The 13,219-nt window shown below is 52.7% G+C and overlaps 1 protein-coding gene across 5 annotated transcripts in view; it reads right to left on the reverse strand.

Moving 5' to 3' along the window:
• VANGL2 (VANGL planar cell polarity protein 2) overlaps window positions 1-12,025 on the reverse strand; it is a 28,199-nt gene extending 16,174 nt beyond the window's left edge. Inside the window, exons 1-2 of one of the 5 annotated variants that reach the window (XM_037997690.2) lie at window positions 11,718-12,025; window positions 10,509-10,592 (exon numbers count right to left, since the gene is read on the reverse strand). The gene's annotated coding sequence lies outside the window, so the exon portion shown is untranslated. Of the gene's footprint in view, window positions 1-3,995; window positions 10,480-10,508; window positions 10,593-11,244; window positions 11,391-11,717 lie in introns of those variants that run through there. The other 4 variants (XM_037997691.2, XM_007976489.3, XM_073008221.1 and 1 more) reach the window with 4 other exon arrangements.
• Window positions 12,026-13,219: the final 1,194 nt, after the last annotated feature.

Genomic DNA, 13,219 nt, shown 5'->3' on the forward strand with positions numbered 1-13,219 from the left:
GATAAGGACACACTTACAGGACTGAGACATAACACCTTAACCCAACCATAAGACTTTCCAAAAACCTTTGCAGCAAAAATGACCCTTATCTATCCACTTACCTGAAAAATATATGTTGGGCTCATCTACCCACTCTCCTGAGGACCCATTCTACTGGCCTATCCCTCCATATAGTTTAGACATCTCACCTGCATTTCTCTTGTGGTTCCAGCCTATTCTTTCTAGTCTTCCTCATAAAAACTGAATTTTGCCAGGAGGCTCAAAGATAATAAGTGGGTCACAGAGTGACATGGGGGTAGAAAAGGGGGTGGAGAAGTAAACAACTGCCATGGACTAGAGTCTAGACACACACACTAGATCCCAGGCTGTCCATCTCCTCATCCTCCTGTATACCCACCATCTGCCAAAGCCAACAGCCAGAAGAGCCAGGGATGTGCACTCAAAGATCTGAGTTTAAAACCTAACTCTTCCACTGACTAGCTGTGTGACCATGTGCAAGTTACTTAACATCTCTGTGCCTGTAGCCTGGTAAGCTCATTAGTAAAATAGGGAAGATAATGATGCCTTTTTCATGGGGTAGCCGTAGGGATCAGGAGGGTGAAAGAAGTGCTTTTATAAATGGCTCAGCTAGTAATTAGTTAAGCAATTAACAAGTTTTAGCTCCAGGATCACTCATACTCCAATCCCCAGACACTTCCTCTGAGACTAGAGAAAGAGGTGGTATAAATAAATCCTGCTGTTAGTACAACTAAATAAAGAAATCACACACACACACACATGCACACCAACCAGAACCACCACTTCAAACACACCCAGGAGGTAAACTGATGCCATTGCATTTCCCCTCCAGATAAACTTCAAACCAGACAAGGGTGCCAGTCCCCTCCCATCCTTTTGTTCTGAGCTGCCCAGCCTAGTGCCCCCTATCTTCCTCCCGTGCTACTTACTAAAGACTCAACATGAATCCTGCTCCCCTGGCCTGCCAACCCAAGTCAGGGAGCCCAAAAAGCACCAAAACACGCTTCTCTCCTCCCTACCAAACACAGGCACCAAAAATGAACCCGACTTCTGAGACCCTTGCCTGCTGTGTCTTCAAGTACCCCAGGGAACTAATCCAAGCACTGCTGCTGGGGGGCCTGGGAGGAGGGAGGGGAGGGGAGTAAAGAGAAGGGCAGAAGTTCCCCTTATTTAATCAGTCTCAGGAATCAGGGGTTTGGAGGGTCTCCCGGGTGGGCAGCGTTCCCAGGGAAGAGATGGGGGGAGGGGATCACTGGATGAGATCAACAAGTGGAAATGTTAAAAGGGATGACGAGACGGAGAGGGAAGTCCGGACTCGGTGCAGGACAGGGAGCTGCCCTAGTCTGGGGAAGGGGGAGGCTGTAGAAAAGGAATGTGCCCCACTGCCTTTCACCTTGCCCCCCACTTCCCAAGACACAAACACACACACTCAGTCCCCTGCTCAAACCAACCATGGATTATCTGGGGTTAAAAAGAGGCCAGGGAGGAGAGAGGGAGAGAAGAGAGAGCCTGTTACAAAAAGGAGACCCTTCTCCCCTCCAAAGGCCTTTCAGAAATAAAATTAATGGAATGTGTCTCAGTATCATCCCAAGGGGATTGGGGGGAGCTCGGCGGGGGGGAATGTGGGGGCTTTTGTCCCGGCTGCCCAGCTTCTCCCACATTGATCACCATGGCAACAAAAGCCCCCTGTTGCCTAGGTGATGGCAGCCGGGTCCTGGAACCCATACCCAGCATCCAAAGGGAGGGAGGTTATAGAGGTGGGGGCGATAGGGACAGAGGAGGAGAGAATGGGGTTTCTCCTCTGGCGGCCCCAGCTTTTGTCTGAGCTCTGGGATCAGGTTTCTTCAGGAAACAATTGGAGGCCTCTGGAAAAAATACATTCAGAACCTGGCAACAGGCAGAGGGAGCAGGGCCCTAGAGTAGTGTGTATGTGGGTGTGGGTGTGGGGGTCTGTGTGTGTATAAGGGAGGTGGGTGTTGGCCAAAACACAGACCAGGGCGGACCAACCCTTTCCCATTTCCCACTCAAAGGAGGCAGCTTAAGTGGGCAAGGCGTTGAACACAAACGCCAGCACCCCCATGCGTGGCGCGTGCTGAGGACCGATGACCAGACGCAGGCAGCTGCAGGCGCCACCTCCTGCCACTGCTCTAGCCCGGGCCCACCCCACAGCCCAGTCCCAGCTACTTTAGGCCTGGGGTGGGGTAATGAGACAGAGCATAGATGAAGATGGGGCTGGGAGAAAGAGCTGTGGAAACCAGGGTGATTCTCGTGAAGAAAAGTGGGGCGGGGACAGAGCACAAACATGCACCTAAAAAGGGCACCTATTTTTCCTCATCACCAAGGACAGGGCTGGAAGCACCTAGCCAGCCGAGCTGCAGAGGGTGCTTGGGTTTGATTTTTAAAAGACTTCCAGCCAGGTGGGAAGACGATGGGAAAGAGGACAAGAAGCCAAGTTCTCCTCAGACAGGAGCAGAGATCTCTGATAGGACCATTTTCCTCTCCACAGTCAGGGACTAGAGAAGGGTGGTTCTGCCTGAACACAGGGAAATGGGCGTGATTACTGCTTCAGACCCTGCCTGAAGAGTCGTCTGTGGGCCCCTGCCCACTAAAGGTCTCCGATTCCTACACAGGGGCCTGGTTCTTCCTGCATATGCCCTGCACCCCTTTCCCACTGCAGCCCATGGGCAGGGGTATACATGTGGGCACCCACCCCCTAGCTGCCTGGCTCCCTAATCATCACCAACCGTAGTGCCAAGGTCCAAGGATATCAATATAAGTTCCACTCAAAGTGCTGGATGCCCACCTTCAGCCTTGGAGATGGCAGGAACTAAGCTGAGAGTCCAGCCTCCCAACTCACAATCCCAGGAGCTAGCTCTCTGTGCAGTCAGGCACCTCACCAACGCCTAAGGCCAGTGCAAGGCACAGCAGAGACTTGAGACACAGCTGTCCCACTTCACAGCCTTGCTTGGTTTTCCTCCTTGTCACACTCCTCCCGTGAGTTTCACAGATGTGCTTAACCCAGACAGAGCTGTCAGGCCCTGGTAGGGGGCTGAAGTTGATGGGTGTGGGTTGAAAATGCAGATACCCAACATGGCTTCCACAGAGGAGAGGAAGGTACCCGAACCTCTGACTATGCCCACATCACTCCCTGACACCCCTTTCCTTTTCCCTTTCCCCTTCAGGAGGACACAGCTGGCTGAATCACCCTCTTCTCAACAGTTTCCAGCACCAAGCTGAAAGGGGCCTCTCTCTGGGACCCAGAGAGAGAAGGTGGCTACTTCTCTCTCTGGGTGCCACTACTCTCTCATGGCCACTACTTCTACAGCAGCCCATTTCCGGCCTCCTCTGATTGTTGGAAAATCGTACTAACACTGACTTTGAGGGGTGCTCTCTTGGAGTGAGACCAGGTTTCTCCATAAGACTGCTCGGGACGCTGCTTCCTTGAGTAGACACAAGTGTGAGAGGGCCACGACAGGAGAGGATTTGCTGACTCCACTCTGCCCCCTCTTCTCACCAGGGACAAAGAAACAGAGACTAGACAGGCCTCAGCTAAGACAGTCAGAACCAAAGAGCCTCTATCCCCAAAAGGGGTGGTTCCTGCACCCATCCTTCTACCACTTCTAAGAACCGTGATGTTCCTTCATCCCCATCCAGCCTTGGGCCGTGGGCAAGCCACCCATCCGGAGATGCTAGGCTTTGCTATCACCAAAACGACTAAGGTACAGCGTAGGCAAGGAACAGCTCCAGTCCTGGACCACAAATAGGGTGGAGATTTTGTCCCGACCCGCATTCCTAAACCCTGAAAAAGGCTGTCCGTGGATGACAGTGCTGCCCAGGAGGCCAGAGAGAACAGCTGGATCTTGGTGGGCTGAGGGGTGGGAAGGGCAGAGCAGGGAGCCCAGGAACTGGCACCAGGTGCCCCACACCCGCCCTGTTAACCAGGCATTCTCCCAGGACAGCCCCAGACATGAGCTCACCATCCTCATAGCCCCAGGGTGGGGGCAGGATCCTTCTCCTCACTGGGCTGAGTGGCAGAGGAGGGGTGGGATCCTGGCCGTGCTTGGGTCATCCAGGCATCTAGGCTTCCAGAGCAGCTTCTCACCAGCAGACCGCAGTGCAGGGTGCACCACAGGAGAAGGGCCCACAGACTAGGCTCTTGGCCAGGATACCTGAGCTTGCATTCTAATTCAAAAGCAGTTGGGGAAGCCAGAGCCAAGCCCCTCTCCACCTACTTCCTTAATTTCCCTCAGTCTAAGGCCAGGGGTGAGGCTGGGGACCTCTAAATCCACAGACACACCGAAACACCTGCCCCCCACACACATACACCCACACTCTGTTGCCCCTCTGAAACCTGGACTCATTCCTGCCTGCTCCACCCAGCTCCACCCACCCTCGCTAGGCAGGTTCTGTAAAGACCTGCTCTGCTGTCTCTCCAGCACCCCCACCCCCATCCCAGCTCCCAGAGGTACCTGCCCCCCAACACAGCACACAAAAGCACACACGTATGTACATACATGTCCCATAGCACCCCATGCCCTAGCCTTCCCCAGACCCATTCCCAGTCAGTCTTGCAGAGAACACTGGGGGTGGAAAGGCTGCAGGAGAAAAGGTGAGTAATCCCCCTGGCATCTGTCCCAGGTGGGGGCCGGTGAGAAGACGGGACACTAAGCTGGTGGGAAGGTAACCAGGGCTTCTGGATTCTCCATTTAATTTTTACCAATGGGCAGGCGCCACAATTTCCACCACCAGGATTTGAGCTGCTTCCTCCCTTGACCTAGGCAGAGAACTGGCCCCTACCTGCCCACCAGGTGAGCTGTGGAAGAACCAAGAAGGAAAACAGGCAGCTTGAGGTGTCTTCAGGGAGAGGGTGGACAATGGGAGGTGGGTGAGCTGTGCTGACCCATAAGCCAGCTTCCTGTGCACTCCAAAAACAAATGCCCCCTCTTCATAGCCTGCTGCTCGAGGTAGGCTGCAACTGTCCCTGGCCCCAAAAGACCTTCAAAACCTACTCACCCAGCCCCTGCCCTGGGGTGCAAAGACGTGAAAAGCAGCTAGTTGGGAAGGGGAAGTTAGCCAACCTTGGGCTTGCTGTGGATGAGGGGAGTTGAGCTGTGAGGATGGAGTGCGGGGGAAGAACACATGGGGACACTGTCAGGAAAGGCTGAATTGTAGGAAGGCAGTAGAGCGTGAGATACAGTGTGACTGGGGGTGAGGGTGGCAGAGCTGGGTATCCCCATCCTGAGAACCTCCTGTTGCCTCAGCCCAGAGCCTTGGATCTGGCAACTTGGCTAGTTCTTATCTAGAAAACCAGAGACAGCTGAAAGGCCCAAGTTCCAGCCAGCCTCCACCATCTCGACCACCCCCCTACCTCAGATTCTCACTCTTTGCTGAAAATTCTCATCTCCCCCATCCCTTATATCTACCATCTCCATTCCTGAAGTAAAGCAGGTGACAAAATGCATGTTTTGTTCACAGTCTGTTGTTTTTTAAGTGACTGCATTCACACCTCGGGCTCAGTACCTGTTCCTATCTAAACCCTACTTACCCTAAAAATCCAGACCCCCTAGGCCAGGCGCAGTGGCTCATCCCAGCACTTTGGGAGGTGGAGGCAGGTAGATCACCTGAGCTCAGGAGTTCGAGACCAGCCTGACCAACATGGTGAAATCCCACCTCTACTAAAAATACAAAATTAGCCAGGCATGGTGGCACATGCCTGTAATCCCAGCTACTTGGGAGGCTGAGGCAGGAGAATCACTTGAACCAGGGAGGCAGAGGTTGTAGTGAGCCGAGATCATACCATTGCACTACAGCCTAGGCAACGAGCTCTGTCTGAAAAAAATAAATAAATAAATAACAGAACCCCCTCCCCAGACCCACAAACAAACACACCCTCTGTCTCTGACCAGGCTGAGGGAGCCAAGAACACTCTGGTGAAAACAGGGGTCTGAAGGACATTGTTAGGGGCTGTGAAAAATCCCTATAGACAATAAGGACCAGGTTCCTCCCAATCACAAACAAGATCCCATGGGCCATGGTGGCCAGAACCTACAGTCACTCCCTTCCCTCAACCACTCTGCAAAATCATGGCCCAGCAAGGAGAGGTTTCTGCAGAAATGCCAGCCCCACCCCAGGTTTATGACACCAAGGTGCTCCTCCTGGAGACAAGATCGTTCTCTGACTCCCACCCTCAAGGGTAGGCTTCTCTGCTCCTCAGGCTGACAGTGGACTCATGTTTGCTTTTCAGAAAACGGGGGAATTACTCAAGTGCAAGATTAAAGGCAATAATGAGCAATCAGACCTAACTGGAATGACAGTCGGGGAAGGTGAAGAAACTTTGGGAAAAAGGAAGAGCACTGACGTCAGACCTGGCACAGTCTTTTACGAGCTATGTAATCTCAGGTGAGTCACTCCTCTTTTCCAAACCTCAGTTTCCTTATCTATAAAATGGGAATAATAGTGCCTACTTCAGAAGGTTAAGAGTTTTCAGCAAAATAATGCATACAGAATATTACAGATTCTGGCACACAATAGATGCTTTAAAAAATGTTAGTTCCCACCTTTTCTCCTTTAGTGGGTCCACAGCCAATCCCCTCCACTTCCTGCTCCCATAACCTCACTGTAAGGAGAAACACCCCAGAATAAGATGGAACCACTTTTAGGTGCAGGGTTGGCCCTGTTCTAAATTAGACCATATCCAGGTACTGCCCGAGAGAGCAACCAAAATGCCTCTTCCTCCTCTCTGCTTCTTTCTTCAGCGGCCCTTGCATCCCCCAACTTTCTTCCTCTCCTTCCTCCTTCCTCACTTACAGTAAGGCAGACCTGGGTTCCAATCACCTCCCACTCTCCTCTAGGCTCTATGCCCAGCTGTGTGTGGAGTGGCAGGGGAAGGGGGTCCCAAGCCTCCCACCCTAGCCAGCCCCCAGCTTCTTCCCACTCTCCCCTCTCCCTGCCCCACCCTGATTACTAGGATATCCTCAGCTCTGCTGATTCCAAGCCTGCTTCTCCCAAACCAGTTCCCAGCTGTTACGTCTGTAATTACCAACCTTGCCAGGGGCATCTGACAAAGCACAGCAAAACTTCATTTCCAAAAGGCCCCACCATAAAGGGCCTCTGCCTCCTATTCTGTACCAAGCAGGGTAGAGACAAGGAAAGCAAAAATTCTCCCGGGCCTACCACAGTTCTAGCCAGATCACAACAGAGGTGGTGAGAGAGGGCTGCCCAAGCCACATCACCAAGAGACAGGATAAAGAAGGGGAGGGCCGCCGTAGGCTAGAGTGTGAGTAGGACTTACTCCCAGGCTTTCCTTCACCTCTGCTGACAAAATCTCATCATGCACAGGGTTACCCCTCTTTGGAAGGTAAAAGGGGAAATTTCAGGTCAATTCAGAGAGAGGGGAAGCTGATGCCAAGTGAACAGGGAGATGGCTCCCCACAAGGATGAGGGTTGATGCATACAGGAGTGAGCTGCCCAGGAAAGAGGAGGAAAGAGCAAGTTTTAAAAAGTCCCATCCCTAGCCCAGAGCCTAAGAAGAGGCAATAATACCCTAGCCTCTCTTCTCCCTTAATACCTCCAACTCTACCAACCCCATAGGACAAGCAGGAAAGGGATGATAACTTTGTTTTATAGACAGAGAAACTGAGGCCAAATCCCTACTTCACACTTCAAGGTGCAGGACTACCAAACACCCTGTGTGCCTTCTTGCTCACACTGAGCCTCCACCAGCAGTGCCCTCCTCAGACCCTTCCTGTTGGCCTAACTCATTCTTTAACCAGCTAAAGTCTATCCACACAAGGGAATAATATTCAGCTATAAAAGGGAATGAAGTACTAATACATGCTACATGCTACCATGTGAATTAACCTGGAAAACATTATGCTAAGCGAAGGAAGCCAGATTCAAAAGGTCACGCATTCTATCATTCCATGTGTATGAAATATCCAGAATAGGTACATCCATAGAGACAGGATGCAAATTGGTGGCTGCCAGGGGCTGGGGTAAGGGGAAATGGGGACAACTGCATAATGGGTATGGGTTTTCTTTCAGGATGGTGCAAATGTTTGGGGACTAGACAGAGGTGGTTGTTGCACAGCACTGTGAATGTACTAAATGCCACTATTCACTTTAAAGTGGTTTATTTCCTATTATGTGAATTTCACCTTAATTTTTTTTTAATCCAGCTAAGAGGGCATCTCCTCCAGGAATCTTCCCTGGCACCTCACCCCAGGGCCAAGCACTCTTCCTCTATGCTCCAGTGGCCTCCTGAACACACATCCACACAGCACTCACTGGGCTGCAGTGAATCAACATGTTTTCGCATGTCTCCCCTGGGAAACATCTTATTAGCCCCTCCATCCCCTATGCTTCACACAGCGCCTGGCAGATAGGAGAGAGTGTCTAATGTGGCCGGACAGAGGAAGATCAGAACCAAAGCCTGTTTCTCCTGTCCCCACCCCGACCTCTCTCCCTTAACGATGATTATCCCTCAGAATCCAAACCATCCAGCTAACATTTACTATGTGCCAGGAACTGTGCAACGTGCTTTCTCTATTATTTCAGTTCATCCTCATAACCCTAAGAAGTAGGGCCTATTATTAATTCCAATTTACAGGTGAGGCTTCAAAAAGTTACCAGTTTTGTCTGATGTCACAGAATTAGAAAGTGGCAAAGCCAGAATTTAAAAGCAAACCAGGGAAGAAAGCTACTTGGCAGGGGACCAGGGATTCCTTGTGGAAGGGCTCAGTCTAGGCTTGGAGGATGTGCCTTAAGACACCTAAGAGGCTGGGGAAGGGGGTTTATTACTTGCCGAGATCACACCACTGTTAAGTACTAATTCCAACCAACTCTGACTCCTTTCTCTGGCCTCACAATGTGAGGAACACTTGAGGGAAGGAGAAGGCTGGAGTCTCTAAAACTCAGAGGGGATCAGATCTCTTCCTTTTCCCTGCCAAAGCTTCTGTTAGCCAAGTTCCCTCCCCATTAACTGGAAGGACCTGGAAACCAGATGAGCAGATAAAAAGACTGTCCTGCTTTAGGGCCAGGGAAGGGGGGATATTTCCTCAGACCTAAAAGGATCAGGAGAAGAGGCAAACACACCAGAGAGGCCTGCCCCGGAAGAATTAGAGGAAGTAGAAGTCAGGAGCAAGACAATGGGTGAGGAGGGGCCAACGTGGCCACCGACTCCCAATCTGGAAGTACTTTCAGAAATGGCATTTCCTATTATCTGACCACAATTCCTCCTCTTTGGAAGAGCCCCCACCAGTATAATATATCACGCATGTGATGAGTGTATACAGAGCAAACAAGGTACCCCAGAAGGCCAGGGCACACCATCTTAGATGCAAGTGCCTTGCTAGCCCTGGGAGCCCTAACTGTCAGACGGGTGTTGGGTTTGGGGAATGATCCATTAAAAAAAAAAAAAAAAATGGCTTTTCCTACTCTGCCCCGTTCCTCATTCAAACATTTTGTAACTCCCACTACTCTTATCTCCAGGCCTTAGGGAGGGTAGGGAGCCCTGAGGACTAAAGAGGGAACATTCCAATTGCACATGCCCATTAGAGACTCTAACATTCCAATTGCAATTGCCCAGAGACCCTAATGGGCATGTGCAATCTCACCTCAGCTCTTAAAACTGGGTGCCGCAACCCAGCCACTGGCCGCAAAAAGAAAACTGCTAGAGTGTACAATGGAGGAAGGCTATCCTTAAGAAGGAGGTGAGCAACCCCTTCCCTATACCCTAAAAGAAAAAGGATGAGAGAGGACAGGGAGAGAAGGGAGCTGTGGCTTCTTGGTGGAAAGAGACATTCACTTCCTGGATAGTCACCGACTTCCCACCACACTATCATGACGACGAGTATGACAGTATAGCCTGCAATGGGTACCTGGCCCTTTCCCGACACACAGTCAGTCCCTGGCCCCACACCCACAGCTCCATCTCAATCATGCTTCACACCAGGGAAAAGGGAAACTATGTGATAAACCACACAGACTCACTTGCAAAAACTCCTGAAGAAACACCCTATGCCACCTTCTCAACCCCATGGGCAGGGAACCCAAGTTGTTCCCTACCAGGTCTCATCCCTCCAGACATGCTTCCTCCTCTTGTTTCCATCCCGCACCAAAATCCCAAGACTCCTCAGGAACTTCAGGATCTTAGAGTTAGGGCAGAGTTAGAAGGCTCTGAAGCAGCAAACTCTGAGACGGCTTTCCAAGAGAACTGTGGCCTGAGGCTTTTAACTAAGGCTGGGAATAGAAGAATGTAGCCTCTCCAAGCACTGGAACCCAGCCTATGATGATGGGGGAGGAAGTTCCTCTTATTCTTCTCCCTGACCCCGCCAATCTTCCAAATTCCTCTAGGACTACAACCAGACCCCTTGTTCCCTATTCCCCACAACACACGCCCTCTTCCAGAAAAACCCATCCCCCAAAAACAGCCACTTCATAAGACAACCCATTCCCTCCCACCCGTAGGTCTCAGATACTTAAGGTACTACCCCTAAATCCAGACGAGGCCATCCACGAAGTCTCAAAATCCTGCAGACAGCCTTCCTTTCCGGACTTTTGCCAGGAAAATCTGCCTGCAGAGACAAGAGGTACCCCTTACACACACTCAGAAACATACATACCAGCTAAGGCAGACAAACACACTGACACCCATCAACACAGGTTACACACAAGAGAACACAGATTCACTCACACCCCTTCCCAGTACACAGGTGCACACGCAGCTATCCACATACACTCCATTCTGCTCTTATACACCCACCTTCCTTGGTACCTACACACCTCTTTCCCGTGAAGCCCTCTCCCAATACACACACATAGACATACACGCCTTCCCCTAAGTATACATATAAACACATATCCAAACACACAGCAGATGCGTGGTCAGCCGCTCCTTGGGTGCACACACAGTCAAGCACAGAAAAACACCTACACATTCAAACCAGGGGCCCACCTGCAGGAACATGCAGCACGTCAAGGCATGCACACACACCAAAACAAAGAATCATGCACACGGATCCTCCACCAACCCTTCAAAACTCACTAACGCAGAGCCCACAGTCCCCTAAATGGGTAAATATGAGTGGGGAGAGCGATGCCAGCGTCTTTTCCCTCGGCCCGTATACACAGTCTACCGCTTCCAGCCCCATCCTCTGGCTGTACACACACCCTATCTACTCTGCCCAGCCCGCCCCACAGACTCCACTCTAAACCCTTAATGCATACCTGCCTCCGTCCCTCCCCACGCTCCTGAGGGGTGTGTGCACCCCAAAACACCCTTGGCTTCCAATACCTCCAGACTCCGATCCTTCCACGCCTCTCCCCCCACCTCCAACACAAGCTCCCAGTCTCCGGCTTCAACCGGCTCCCCTGGGATCATTAAGGCCCCCGCCCGGGCCCAGGAAAGTCCCCGGCTCTCCAGGCCTGGGCTCCGCCCCCTCCCCCACGAGCCCCTTCTCCTCCCCAAAGTTGGGGGGGGTACTCCGCTGTGCCGTGGGGAAGCGCACCGGAAGGGGGCTGCCCGGAGCCCAGCCCCCCTTCGCCCATAAGCCACCCCGCTCGCTCTGGGGTCGGGCACCCCCTGGCCCCTTGCATGATTTTCCTCCTTTTCCGTTTCTTTTTTTCTCTTTCTTTCTTTTTCTTTTTCTTTTTTTTTTTTTTTCCAAACTTTGCCCGCGCCCCCGCGGCCCGGCACTCACCCGCCGCTGCGAACTGCCGGGTGGGCTCAGCGGGCGCCCCGCTCGGCCCGTCGCCTTTGTATCCGCAGCGCTTCGGGTCGCTCCGAACTCGGCGCTCCCGGACAGGCAGCGCGGGCGATGGGGGTGTTGAGACGGGGGGTTCTTGAGTCTGGTCACCCCCTGCTCCGTCCCAGACCGCTGCCTCTTCCCCCTCAAGGCCCCGGGGGCTGGGGGCCAGGGGGGAATAGGGGGCGCTCAGGCTCCCATGGCGGGACCAAGGATCAAGGAATCAAGGATCAGGAATTAGATCGGGAGCCGGCGGCGGAGGGGGGAGGGGACGGAGGGGGAGGGGATGAGGGTGGGGGGGTGCAGGGGGCGGGGGAGCGCGAGCTCCCGGGTGCCGCCTCCCGGCTGTTCCCGCAGCCGCCGCCCCTCCTACCGCCACATCCATTGTCTGTGGCCCAGCTCTTCCCGGAGTCGCCGCTCCCCCAGCCCTGCGCCTTCAGAAGCCCGGCGGCCCTCAGCGATCCTGGGAATCCGCGGTGGGGCTGACACACGGGTCCCGAACGGTGGGCAGGAGAATGCCTCGATTCTTGGCCTTGGCCCAGCCCGCAGTCCCTCCTGGGACTGTCTTCCTCGACCCCTCCTGTCGGAGACGGAACCCCCAGATCCCCGGGGCTGGCCATATTCTCTTTAGGGCCACGGACCCGGCTGCACAAAATCCAATGGAATCTGGGACGTGGGAAGACTGAATTTTTTTCCCCCTAGGGGTGCGAGAAGGGAGGGTCATCCCTGATTTTAATTAGTGGCGAGAGACGCACGCCTCTTCCCATGCATACGGGGATTTCCCTGACACCATCACCACCATATCCCCTCCTTCCAAAAATAATTTAATTACTTGGAGTTCTAGCTGCGAGCAGCGACCGCCCCAGTCAGTCTGGGACGCTCCCTCATTAACACGTTTTTCCTCCCCTCTGGTTTGAGTGTTGGGATTAATTACAAAGGGAACCCTGCCCTGGGGAAGAAGGGGAGGAGGAGACGACGCGGGCGCCTGGGAGTTTGGATGGCGGAGGAGAGGGGGCCTTCTCCCAGGAAACCTCCAAGAGGAAAAATGCCTTGGCCTGTTGGGTTCCCAACCCCAAGCAGGCAGACTGTGCATCCCAGGAGTTTCAGATACTTCAGAGTTGAAGGTGCCACACAGGGATTGTAGGGTCTCACAAAATATCCTACACGTCTGAGGCATTTCTGCCTCCCAGTATGCCAAGAAATCAGTTAGGGTTCTTGTATATCTGACCCTGCAAGAGTGACCCTACACCGTAAAAGCCTGGGCTGTGGGAAGTCCATGTTCCCCTTGGAGTAAGTGAAAGCAGTATTCAATTATCATTAGTGTTATTGGCGTGCAACCCGCCACTTAGAGTAGTATCATTTCGAAAGCATCTTCACATACTTCTCCCTAAGCAGGCCAAGGCCTTTTCAACATCTCAGCCTCCTTCAGTTTCCAGTCCTGGCACCTGCTCTAACAA

The sequence above is a fragment of the Chlorocebus sabaeus genome, chromosome 20, assembly GCF_047675955.1.
Source record: "Chlorocebus sabaeus isolate Y175 chromosome 20, mChlSab1.0.hap1, whole genome shotgun sequence".
Lineage (NCBI taxonomy): Eukaryota > Metazoa > Chordata > Mammalia > Primates > Cercopithecidae > Chlorocebus > Chlorocebus sabaeus.